This window comes from Chionomys nivalis, chromosome 15 (assembly GCF_950005125.1).
Source record: "Chionomys nivalis chromosome 15, mChiNiv1.1, whole genome shotgun sequence".
Taxonomy (NCBI): Eukaryota; Metazoa; Chordata; class Mammalia; order Rodentia; family Cricetidae; genus Chionomys; species Chionomys nivalis.
The window spans coordinates 24,725,706-24,738,573 of NC_080100.1; the positions used below are offsets into that span (position 1 = coordinate 24,725,706).

The 12,868-nt window shown below is 40.8% G+C and overlaps 1 protein-coding gene and 1 pseudogene across 1 annotated transcript in view; one reads left to right on the forward strand and one right to left on the reverse strand.

The window, feature by feature from the left end:
• Egflam (EGF like, fibronectin type III and laminin G domains) overlaps positions 1-12,868 on the forward strand; it is a 165,288-nt gene that overhangs the window by 44,165 nt on the left and 108,255 nt on the right. The window lies entirely within an intron of this gene.
• LOC130887652 (peptidyl-prolyl cis-trans isomerase FKBP3-like) lies at positions 1,964-7,178 on the reverse strand (annotated as a pseudogene).

Here is a 12,868-nt window from a genome sequence, read left to right on the forward strand (position 1 = left end):
AGGAGAATCCAAAAGTCCACTGATAGCAGGAATAGGTCCTGCTGACATCCCAGCCAACAGCAGACATGGCTCTCCACCCATGTGAGGGAGATCACCTTACAGGTCCTCCAGCCCCAAGTGGGCCATTCCTGCAGACGACAGGTAGGTATGGAGCCATGATGCCTAATTATAGGCTGGTCCCAGTTAAAGAAGGGTGATGGACAAATAAGCCGTGAGGTTGTTTTCAGGCATTAAATTCTGGGGTTGTGCGCTAGAGCGTAACAGATAACTAAATGGCTCTTTCTGCTTGCTTGTCCACTGGGTCTACAGTCTACAGTACCATGTAGCTAGGGATTTGCTTTGAGTTGTATTTTTAATGTAGCCCTGGAAAATACGTGTTTTTTCATAGTTTGTTCTGTTGATTTTTGTAGGTACTTTTCTTAGCAGTGAAATTTGTGGTTTTGCCCAGTTGAGGAAAAAAAAAATGTTTTAAGCAACTTAAACATTTGAGGGATTATGCACCCATGAGTGGATGAATTCAGCAGTAAAGGCATTGTTTTAGACAGGGTTCTAATGCTGACCTGGAACTCAACATTCTCACGTCTCAGACTCTTGAATGATGGCCTTACAGGCACGCACCACACACCTGCCTGGGGTTTTCTAATAGTCAGAAGTTACACTGACCTCTGATCTTGTTGTCCTGTAATATTTAGAGTGGGATGTGACCTCCCTGGACCATGACTGCTATCTTGATGCTTCTCTGAATTGTTGTGGTTTCTGGTTCTGAGTTGCTTTTAGCTTTTCGGGAGGCATGGTTATTCCATCCCTAGAGTTCTGTGTGGGAAAAAATAGTTTCCCAGAAAAAATGTCCTTGGAAAGCCATCCCTTAGGAATAAACAGATTTTTTCCTTCTGTACTGAAGCAGCCCCTTGCAAAACCTCTTCCTCTCACAGCTGCTAACTGGGAGATTTAGCCGTTACCCCATAAAAATGTACAACCACAAAGCTCTTATTAACATTTTCCATGCTAGCCAGCCTACCTTTCCCTATTTCCCTGTCCTTCACAGACCTGGAACGCCCTGCGCATCAATAGGATAGCCCACATCTGGTGAGGTTTTTAAGGGATATCGACTGCCATGAGATTTTCTCCATCCCAAGGCCTGGGTTGTAGCATGAGCAACAAAGCTCAACACTGTGGTCTTGAGCACTGGTTTTGAAACTAGATATCTCTGGCTTCTTCTAGCCTGGACCCCTAAGCCAGTTTCTTAGACTCCCTTGGGTTTCCTCATCCAGTAAACAAGGTATTCAATGTTTGCATTGTGGGCTTGGTCCAAAGTGTAAAATTAAATTTTTTTAAGGACTCAGAACATAAACTGAAATTTTGGTAAATAAGTAGCTAGTGACTAGAAAGGTGTAGTTCAGTAGTATAGACCTTGCCGAGTATATGGGACTCTGGGTTCAACACTCAACACTATTGAAATACTAAAGTAAAAGTAGCCATACAACAGGTGATAGTGATGATGATGATGATGATGGTGATGAGGATGATGATGATGGACTTCAAGGAAACAAGTACACTTCAGAGGGTTTTTAAATGTTTCTTCCTATGAGGTCTCCCTATCCCAAGATGGACAGAAAAAGAAGGCAGGTCCTATTTTATGTGCTGCAGCTCCCGGCTTCTTTGGCTTTTGTTTGTCAAGACAATCCATGACATTTTTATTGAGGCTCTTAGTTTATAATATGAGGTAAAAGAAGAACCAGTTCTCTTTAAAATTTAACACAGCTATAGTGAAATATCTGAGACTTAAAGGGACTTCCAGGGGATGTTACAGCTCTCAAAAATTGAGATCCGGTAACAAGCTTTAAGGCCTGGAATTTTCCAGTTGACTTTTTCCTTACAATAGTAATAAGCTCTACTTAGTCACATTAAGTTTCAAAGCCAAGTCTTTATTGTCACTGATGTCTTTAGATTTGGAGCACTGGTCTCAGTCAATATCTACTAATTCCACTGCAAAATTGAGTTTGGCATTTGGTGGAATTTTGACATTGACTGTCCTTTCTTTCAATCAGGCACATTGCGGTTCAATCTCCAGCCGATCCTTTTCCTCCATTACTTAGAGTCAGGAGCATCCCATCCTCTGATAACCTTGTCTACTCTGACCTTTAAACTTAAAGGCTTAGCGTTTTTCTTCTTCTTCGAACTTGTTTGAACACCAGTATCAAAACCAGTCCCATCTGGGAGTGTCCCTGTGTGCCAGCAGTGAGCAGCATCTCCCTTTTTGGGAAAGTTGCTTTATCTCTGTTTTTAGACCCGATTTTGTTTATTTCGGTGGACCCTCATCAAGACTCTCTTCAGACTTGGTTTCTTTGGGTTTCTCGTCATTAAGCTCCACATTTTTCACTTGCTCAGAGGCTTCAAGTTCAGTTTCAGTACCCTTGAAATGCTAACTTTCAAAGAGATGGTTATAGGCTAAAACCAAATGGTCCTTTTTAGCAGGCTTAGGTACATTTTTAATGTTTCCCAGTAATTTATGCTCTGCAAGAAACGAATCTGAACCATGATCCTGTAGAAACTAGATAATGTCCTTCTTGGGCAGCAGCACACTGCAGAACAGCTGCCATCATTCCCCGTCCCTCTCCCTCCTTCTCTCCCTCCCTCTCCCTGTCCCTCTCTCCCTCTCCCCTCCCCTCCTGCTGTTCTACAATACCTATTTCCAAGTATGCAATGCTGTTAACTCTCATCACTGTACCTGAGAACTCTTGAATTTATCCCCCCCACACACACACACACCCGTAACTAAAGTGCTGTAGCTTTTGGCTAATGTCTTCCCTTTTTTTCCAGCCTCCATCCGGGGTCACCAGAACTCTGCTCTCCACTTCTACAAGGTCATCACGTTTAGATAGCACATGAGTGAGAGCACACGGTCCCACGCGGTCTGCCTGATTTATTTTGCTCTCCACAATGTCTTCCAGGCTCATCTGTGCTGTTTCCAATGGCAAGTTACCCTTTGCCTTTGAAGGCTGAGTACTAGCCTCGTGTCCATTGGCTACATTGTCTTTATTCATTCATCCATTGATGGACAGACTTTTCTAGAGTTTGGGGGTTCCTCTCTGTTTAGCCAGTAAAGGCAGTGGAAATGGAAATGGCAGAATTTATAAAATACTGAAAGTCTCTTACAGCCCCCTCACTACCAAGATCTTTATCAAAGCACAAACGTGGAGCAAAGTTGGCAATATTAGAATTTCTACAACTAAGGAAGGGACACACAAAAATCAGAGAAACAGAATGAAGAGGATATTGCCACCTATAATTTTAAGTAAGGAAAGGGGAACCAGGGCAATGAAATGTGTGGCGTTTATATACCAAGGCCATTGTATCCAGTGGTTGGGGTTGTTGGGGCTGGGATTGGGCTTCAGAGTCAGATGCCTGAGTTCACTGTAGCTCCGTTCCTGCTAGTCCTGTTGCCATGGTCACTAAAAATATCAAAGTCTCAGTTTTCTTCATGTGTAAGATGATAATAATGGTAACTTTATTAGGGCTGTTGTATGGAATAAATGCGATGGTATCTGTATAGTGTGCTTGTAAGTACTGGCTTTGGAATCTGTCTTGATTCACCAGCTGAGTGACTTCAGAAAAGTCACTCAACTGCTGTGTCTTGGGGTCATCTGTGAAACAGTAATGTCAACACTGACTGAGAAGCTAGATATGTGGGTTCCTTCAGTATATTCTGGCACTCAGTATATGTCGGATGCTAGCCTCTGCTTTATTGATAAATACTAATGGCATTATTGTGGGAAGTGCCCGTTGAGAGGGACACCTTCAACACTCCATTACTAACATCTGTTAAGATGCTTATCTAGCTCTCAAAAACAACACATGCTTTTAAAATGGAAATGAAAATATATAAGATGTAACCACTTTGGGGAAATTCTCAATAAAATTTTTGTTGATTATTTTCTCAGAAAAATATTATTTCCCCAGAAAAATTATTCTGATTTGCAAAATCTTGCATTGTATGTATACTTTTACATTATATGTACAGTCCTGTGTTGTGTAGGTGTGTATATGTATTATATGTACACTCATATGTTATATATACCACTCTATGCTGTTTGTACAGTTGTGTGATGTGTGTATAGCTATGTGTTGTATGGATAATGTCATACTGCTTATAGACATGTTTTGCATGTACACCCATGGGACATATGTACAGTTATATGATCTATGTATAATCATGTGTCATGTGGCATTTGTACCTTTTTGTGTTGTATGTATACTTATGTGTTATATGTACACTCATGTGACATATATATAGTCATGTACTATATGTAGACTCATGTGACATTTGTACATTCATATGTTGTGTGTACAATCATGTGTTATATATATACTCATGTGGCATATGTACAGGCATGTTTTATAGGTATACTCATGTGGCATTTGTACAGCCATGTGTTGTTTACAGTCATGTGTTGTACACTTTATATACTCACATGGAATGTGTACAGCATGTGCTCTATGTAGACTCATGTGGCATTTATACAGTCATATGTTGTATGTACAGTCATGTGTTATATGTGCATTTTTGTAGCAGATGTACAGTCATATGTTGTGTGTATAGTCATGTGGCATATGTACAGTCATGGGTTGTGTGTACATTTACTTCAGAGACAGGCTGTTTTGCTCATATACATCAGAAAATAATAATTTCTACTTTCTTATTGCAAACTTTTGATAAGCATTGTTTAGGTGACAGACCATTATGCACATGTATGTGACCGAAATCCACTTCCACATTCTTGCCTGGGATTCTTGCTGTTTGAATTTTTGTTTATTATGACTATATTGAGATGAACATGCTTATACAACAAACTTTATTTTTCCACATAAGAGTATTTCTTCAGTACAGAGTGTGAGAATTGTGAGCATTTGGGCATACTGGTATATACTTAAGATCTGACATCATCTATCTATTTTTTAAGAGTAATACCAAACTATGCACGGTGGTTCTTTCCTGTGCTCTCAGCCCTGGGTACCAAAGAGATGGGAATAGCAATTGTGAGGTCAGCCTAAGCTACTCTGAGGCCTTGTAACAGAAAATCAAATGCTGGGGATGTAGCCCAGGGAAGAAGGCTTGCCTCGCCTGTACAAAACTCTGTCTTCCCTACCACAAACACAAAATAACTATACCAAAGTAAATCGAAGTATACAAAAATGCTCCTATAGAAATTATCATTATTAGAAACTTGTTCCATCCAGGCATGGTGGCTCATGCTTTAATCCCAGCCTTCAGGAGAGATAGGCACAAGGAGGATCTCTGTGAGTTCAAGGCTAGCCTGGTCTACATAACAAGTTTTATGCCAGGCAGGGTTACGTAGTGAGATTTTGTACCGTAAAAGCAAAACTATACAAAACCTAACTAGCTTTATTTCATTTTTATAGGTGTGTGTGCACACACGCACATGGGTACATGTATGAGCTAAGGCACACATGTACACATATGCATGTGGAAGTTGGAGGGCAGCTTTGTGTAGTTCATTCTCTTCTTCCACCGTGTAGGTGCTGAGAATTGAACTCAGTCAGCAGCTGGTGGAAAGTGCCTTTACCTGTTAAACCAACTGACCAGAACCTTGTTTCAGTTACAGGAACCAGTGGTCTCCAGGGATTCAGTAAAAATTGTACTTCAGTAATTACTCATGTCTTCTTAATATTTTTTTTTTGTGTGTGTGTTTAAATTCTGTTGTTTCTGGTAATTTGTCTGTTTAAGTCCTTTGCCCATTCTCCCCCTGTGGACCTTAACATAGTTCTACTGTGTTTTGCATGAGCTCTTTGCATATTGAAGGACATTAATCTTCTACTGGTTTGTAAATATTTGTCCGTAGATGGTATTTTATCTTTGGTATACGTTTCACATAAGAAATGTTTTGGGAAACAGTTGTATGATCTGTTTATTTTGTGTATGATTTTGTCTAAGACTGAAAACCAAATGGAATACTGCTGGGGTGGCTGAGGGTGGCTGGGGAGAATGTCCCTGGTTGATGACTTTACAAATGTTTATTTCTCAAATTCTTTAATCCATCTGGAGTTAAAGTTATGTCAGTGCAGAGTATGAATTAAGACTGGAGATTGATTTTCTCTTCTAATTTGCTAACCAACTGTCCTAATGCCATCTGTGGCATAATTCTTCCACTCTCCATTGATCCAAGATGCCTTTCTTATCATAAATTAAGTTTTTATATGTTCTAGGGCTATCCATCCTGTTCTATTGATCTTCCTGTTCATTCTTACGCCAGTTCCGTGGTGTTTTAATTATAGGTGAAGGATCTTTTAAGTCCACTATTTCAAGAATGCCCAGCAGAGCTAGCACATTGTATGAACATGATGCCTAGAGATTTCATTCTTCCTGCTCAGCGTGGAGCCTGAGAAGGTCACAGAATGATTGCTGTTTATTGCAAGCAGGTACTTAGGAGCATAGATGCGTCTTTGAAGGGTCACATGCACAGTACCTAAGTGACTCCTAAACACAGGTTCATCTGTACAGGACCTAAGTGACTTCCAAACATAGGGTCATCTGTGCAGGACCTAAGTGGATTCCACTATTGTTTAATTCTCTGACTAATTTTCCCATGCTTTGTGGTCTTCAAACATTGATAGACTGTTATTGTTAATGCTCAACGGTGATCAACCAAAGTTAGGTGAATCCCATGACTAGCATTGTTCTTTCTGAGGTGAGCTATAGTCACTTTTGTCACTACTTGGAAACAGCTTGAATAGTAAGTAAGGTTCACCTTGCTCCAAATACTGGTCTGGGCTCCATGGTGGAGACAGAATGGGAAGAGAGCCAGAGCCAACCCTCAGTGGTTTGTAAAATGTCATGAATCCCTCTTGTTTTAAGCCGTAGTACTTGTGACTCATTTGTTAGAGCAGCGCCACTTAGCCTATCCTGACTGGTAACAGAAGTTGAGTCAACATACTTAGTTGGTATATCATCAGATACTTAAATTAGATAATTAAGATAGATACTCGCTAGGACAGCAGGGTGCATGCAGGATGCTTTAACCTTGTAAATTACTCAAATGCATCTCTTTAAAGTAGCAGGGCAGATCTCACATCTCATTGACTGCGCATTGATTTTCCAGCTCGGGAGTTATCATCACAGTGATTTCAATCTTAATGGCTCCTCTCTTCTCTGACACCATGACATGATTTGCTTGTGTCAGAAAATAGATCCTCCCGTCTCATCATTTCAGTTACTCTGATTTCATTTCATTTTTCATTGAAACCTTAATCCTGATGGACAACCCAATATTCTGCCACCTCTGCCAATCACAGATGATAACACCATTCATCTCACAGATGTATATTATTCTGTTCACATTGTCTTTAAAACGTTATTGCATGAAATAGTCCCATTATACTTTCTTAGTTAATTGTAAGAACGACTTTGCCCTCGATGGGGCAAACATGACACAGATGACATGAAACCAGATGTCAGAAGTCAGTGCCCCCTTCAACCAGAGAGAAGATACAGTTAGTTTCTTAGTACAACCATCCTCAATCCTACCTGCTACCCGTAGCTGGAGAACGGGCCGTGTCTTCCAGTGGGGAAGCTGTTGTTATTTCTGCCAACCTCACTTTCCCTGTGTGTAAAATAGGGTTCTTGTGAAGACTGGTGGAGAAAACACATACAAATTACTTAAGCACAGACTCTGGTCTTTCAAGTGTCTATTGACTTTTATTACTCGAATAGACTATATGTTTTCCCGTTTTCTGGGTGAGTAACTACGTTCATCTTGAACTCTGACTTCGGGCACAGAGCCACACTAAGTCCTCTCTAGGATTTCTACAATGTTGCCATTGCAGTAGGTGTTTGTGTGATTCACTGGCCCCTGTGTCTATCTAGTCTCCATCCCTTGTTAGACAACAAAAGACAAACAAGCAAACAAACAGATCCCACAAAAGCCCAGTACCTCCCTCCCTGGTGCCCGGTCTCTGTTTGTATTAGTTATTTTTCTGTTGCCGCAGTAAAATATCATGCCCGAGGCAATTTATAGCCAAAAGGGATTATCTTAGCCTGCAATTGCAGTGGGATACGGCTCCATTCTGGCAGTGAGGAATGGCAGCAAATGGCAGACATGATGGCAGGAGCAGAAAGTCAAGGAACTACATCTTCTGCTACAAACAGGAAGCAGAGAGAGAGAAAATTTGAAGTAGGGCGAGGCTATAAATCCCCCAAATCCACCTCAAGTGATGTAATTCTTCCAGCAACGTTGCACCACCTCCCCAGACAATGCCACCAACTAAAACCAAGTGTTCCTACAACTGAACCAGTAGGGGGGCATCTGTCAGCAAACTGCTCATCTGTCTTCACGACTTGAGACCATGTCCTGCCTTCTCTGCTCCTTACATTCCTCACACCTAAAGTAAGATAGTGCCTGCCTCTGAGCTGTTAGAGGATTATCGAGTGAGCACATCTAAATCTCTGAAAACTGTAGTTGAAAGGCTTGCATCTGTCTAAGTGCTAAGTGCTCAGCGCACCTTTACTGTTCTTCACGTCAAAGCTTTTGTGATGTAGGCAGTTTTATAAAAATGTAGCATCTCTTTTAGCATCCATATTGCAAGCTAGTTTTTATGACATCCTGTGACCTTCTGGAACCCACGTTCTCTCTTTATGACTCCACCCACCCTGAATACCATTACTTCATTGGCATGAAGTCCAATTAAACTGCCCCCTACTTGTTACTCTCTTGGAAGAAAAGTCTTGCACTTGAACCCCAAAACTGTTTTATCTGGGGATAAAACACCGAAGTGTTCTTTGGTCCATAGGCCAAGTGAATAAGTAATATATTTAATATGACTTCTGCTGGCAGTCGCTATCCATACAGTAAATCTGTTCTTCGCAACAGCTGTGATGTCATTTTATCACATGAACCTGGAAGTAATTGCAGATATCTGTTTTGGAGTGAGAGAGTCTGTGGTAAAATCTTGGCTTCATCTTCTATGATCTTGAACTTGTCAATGTGTGTTTTTTTGGATTTCCTCATTTGAAAGCAGGTATACTGATGCCTGCATTCCAGGTCAATCTGGAGAGTTGAAGAGGAAAATGTGCATTATATTGTGTGCAGCCACGCAGGTAGAGGAGAGCAGCAGCCCAGCTGTGTGTCATCTCCTGAAGCTCCCAGTTGCTGAACTGCTTGGGAGAAAGCGGGCTACAGTAGGCGTGGAGGCCTCTTACCATGCAGCATCTCTGGTCTAGGAGTTTGTGCTTCCTAGGAGGAAGAATCTATTTTCTACTTTCCCAAGTGCATCTTGTGGGCTTGAGTGCTCACTTCATAAAATGTCAAGATGACATCAATGGAGGTGGTTGCCAGGAGATAATTCTAAACAATTTTGTGGGCCAGACTTGTAAACTTACTGGGAATTTTAAAAGCCACCAGCTTTCGGGGTTAAAGGAGGTGGGTGCTTTCCTTTCCACATCATAATCTTTATTCTCTAAAAGACAATGAGTCCTAAGCCCTTTGCAATCGTGTGATAAGCCATACTATGTGGTTTACCAATGGTTGGGCACTATGCTCTGGAAGACCCTGGCTTTGCCAAGAAGGGGCCACAAGAGAAGGCTGGGGGTTGGTCATGGTGGCTCACACCTTTAATCCCAGCACTCAGCAGAAACTGGTGGATCTCAGTGAGCTTGAGGCCAGCCTGGTCTATAAAGTGAGTTCCAGGCCAGTCAAGACTACATAGTGAGACCTCTCTCTCTCTCTGTCTCTCTCTCTCTGTCTGTCTCTCTGTCTCTCTCTGTCTCTCTCTCTGTCTCTTTCTCTGTCTCTGTCTCTGTCTCTCTCTCTCTCTCTCTCTCACACACACACACACACGAGTTGGGGAAAAAAAAGCAAGTGTGGGTAGATGCTTCTTAGGTTAGGTTCCCAGCATTCTTCCAGTCCTACATGTGTTACCAGGAGCCAGTGTTGGATGTAAAAAGCAGGGGAGAGGGGTTATCCTCAATTTTAGATGGGAAAAAGAAGGAAAACTGTGCTTACCAAAGACTTGGTGTGGCCATCTACTGCTTTGAGTGGCCCTTGGAGAATGGATCAGTCTTGTGTTTTTGCAAATATTTTCTAAATTTTTGAAATTTTTACACGTGTGTATAGTGTATCATCATCATGTCGAGCCCTCCCCAGCTCCAGCTCCTCCCAGGATGACCCATCACATCTTCACGTCTCCATTCTTTAGCTTTTACAATTTTTGAAGCCACTGAGTCTAATTAGTGCCTCCCATGTGTGCATGCCTGTGGGACCATTCCCGGGGCCATGAGGAATACAGCAGGCATACACCTAAGGAAAAGTAGCCCCTCCCACCCATGATCGTCAATTGCTAGCAGCTGCCTAGCCAAGGGTGGTGCCTCTAGAGCTGCATCTGTCCTCTATGCTGGAAGACTTTGTGGTTTTGTTTTTTCAGCTTGAACATTCTGCTCCAGGTAGCCAGAAGAGAAGGCTTCTGCCCGGGTAACCAGAGTCCCTTCCTGGGGTCGTGATGTCAAAAAGAATGATACATTTTTTTTCCTCTTTGCTCATTTTTCTTTTCAAGTCATTTCCCATTTACACAAGTGTGTATTTCAGGTAGATTTCAGACTTACACAGTAATGTTTCCATAGAGCCTTCATTCAGCACCCTCTGATGTAGATGTCTTACATTACCATGGTGATCAGTTATCAGCTCTAAGAAATTAGCATCGAGGCAGCGCTATTATCCACAGTAAGTTATTATTCAAATGCTACCTATTTTCCCAGTGCCTTTTTTCCTACCCCAGAACCCAATGAGGATCCCACTCTGCCTTTTGATGTTACAATCTCTTTAATGCTGTCAGTGGTAGATGCTCAGTTTGTTTTTGTCTTTCGGGACATTGATGCTTTTCAAATGGGTTATTCTTTTCATAGTGACACGTAATTTAGGTTTGTCAAATGTGGCATTCTCTTTTCATCTCATTTCATTGTATGCAATATATGGCTAGCCTGGCTCAGCCCTGATGAGAGGATTAGCTTTACTGCACAGTGAATTCTTGACTCCCCCAGATTTATATGTTGACATTAGGTTCCCAAAATGACACCATGCCTGCCATGACTTACTTAACCACGGACTCTGCAGTGTATAGTTATGAGAAACACATTTCTGTTGTTTTTAAGTTACCCAGCTTATGGTATTTTGTTATAGCTGCCTTCATGGACTATGACAGCCTCTGTGTTGTAGAAGGAAGACTATGAGAAAAATTATATACGTAAAAAACTCTGATGTTGTATGAGGTTGCTTGTTTGTTTTCTGGCCGCCCAGCAGCTTAGACCTGAAATAACTACACAGAAACTGTATTAATTAAATCACTGCTTGGCCTATTAGCTCTAGCTTTTTATTGGATAGTTCTTACATATTAATTTAACCCATTTCTATTAATCTGTGTATCGCCACATGGCTGTGGTTTACCGTCAAGGTTCCATCTTGTGTCTGTCTCCAGCAGGGCTACATGGCTTCTCTTTGACTCTGCCTTCTTTCTCCCAGCATTAAATTTAGTTTTCCCTGCCTACCTCTACTCTGCCCTATCAGGCCAAGCCAGTTTCTTTATTCATTAAACAATAAAAGAAACACATAGACAGAAGGACCTCCCACATCTTTTCCCCCTTTTCTGTTTAAATACAAAAAGTTTTAACTTTTAACACAGAAAAGTTACATATAACAAAACAGGAATCAAGTAAGAATTATAGTTATAATATTTATATCTACTTTATCTTTTATCATAACTAAGGAAAAACATATCTATTCTTCAACTCCAAGAGCAGAAATATGCATATAACAAAATTGATCTTAAATTTGTATCAATAGACCAAGATCCATACCAATGCAAAGTATTCATATCTATATCATACTCCCCTTTAAATATAAATAAACATTTATTTACAATATTTGAAAATATGGGCATAATTCTCTCCAAATTGTTTCCTGCTGTTTATTGGGCAAAGTATTTTTAAGGGTATTCACAGTGGCCTTTCTGGGGTCTTGGTCCATCAAACCACATTAGTCTGGAAGCAATTCACAGGTTCTCAACCTCTGTGGAAACAACAACAACAACAACAAAAAAGAAACTTTGGCCAAAGCAACATATCCTTAGACCCAAAATTTGAAGACAAGACACCTTTAAAGTATATATGTTAGTTACTTAGTTCCTTCACAGTCAAAAAGTTCGAAGAAAACACAAAAATACAGTCTCTCTCTGTGTATTCCATCTTTACATGGCTTATTTTCTTTATTTTTTTTTAATCTTTAACTATCTATACTCTGTCTCTTTAAAGACTTTTTTTATAAACCATTTGCTTCCTTTTATAAATGTCTATATTCTTTTTCTTTCTCTCTCTCTCTCTCTTTCTCTCAAGCCTACGTATATTTGTTCAGCACTGTGACTCATTTAGAGGTCTTTTTCATCTGAATTTGTCTTTAATGCGTATCTGTAATCCTTTTCTGACCAGAAGCACTTCTTAAAAAGCTAAGTGACATTACTATGACTAAGGTTGCTTCGCCTTTTGTCTCTGCCCAGTCCAACATGTCAGAGGAAGTCCGTTCAATGCCTCTGAGAGCCATTCTCTCTGCCCCAGATCCAGGGTTGGGTTACAGCAGGTCTGTGTTGCCATTAAGCAAGTTGTAGCACTCTGCTCACAAACCCCATTTAAATGCTCCATAGCCAGACCTCCAGAAGGAGTTAGAAAGCCACTGTTTCAAAACCTCATGGCTTTTTTTCTGCTACCACTAAATCAGAAATGCCTCTCTTAAAGGAGTTGAAGTATGCCACCAGCAAACAAAGTCCATTTGTGGAATAAATGCAGCTAGATTTCAATTTTTTTGTGTGTGTA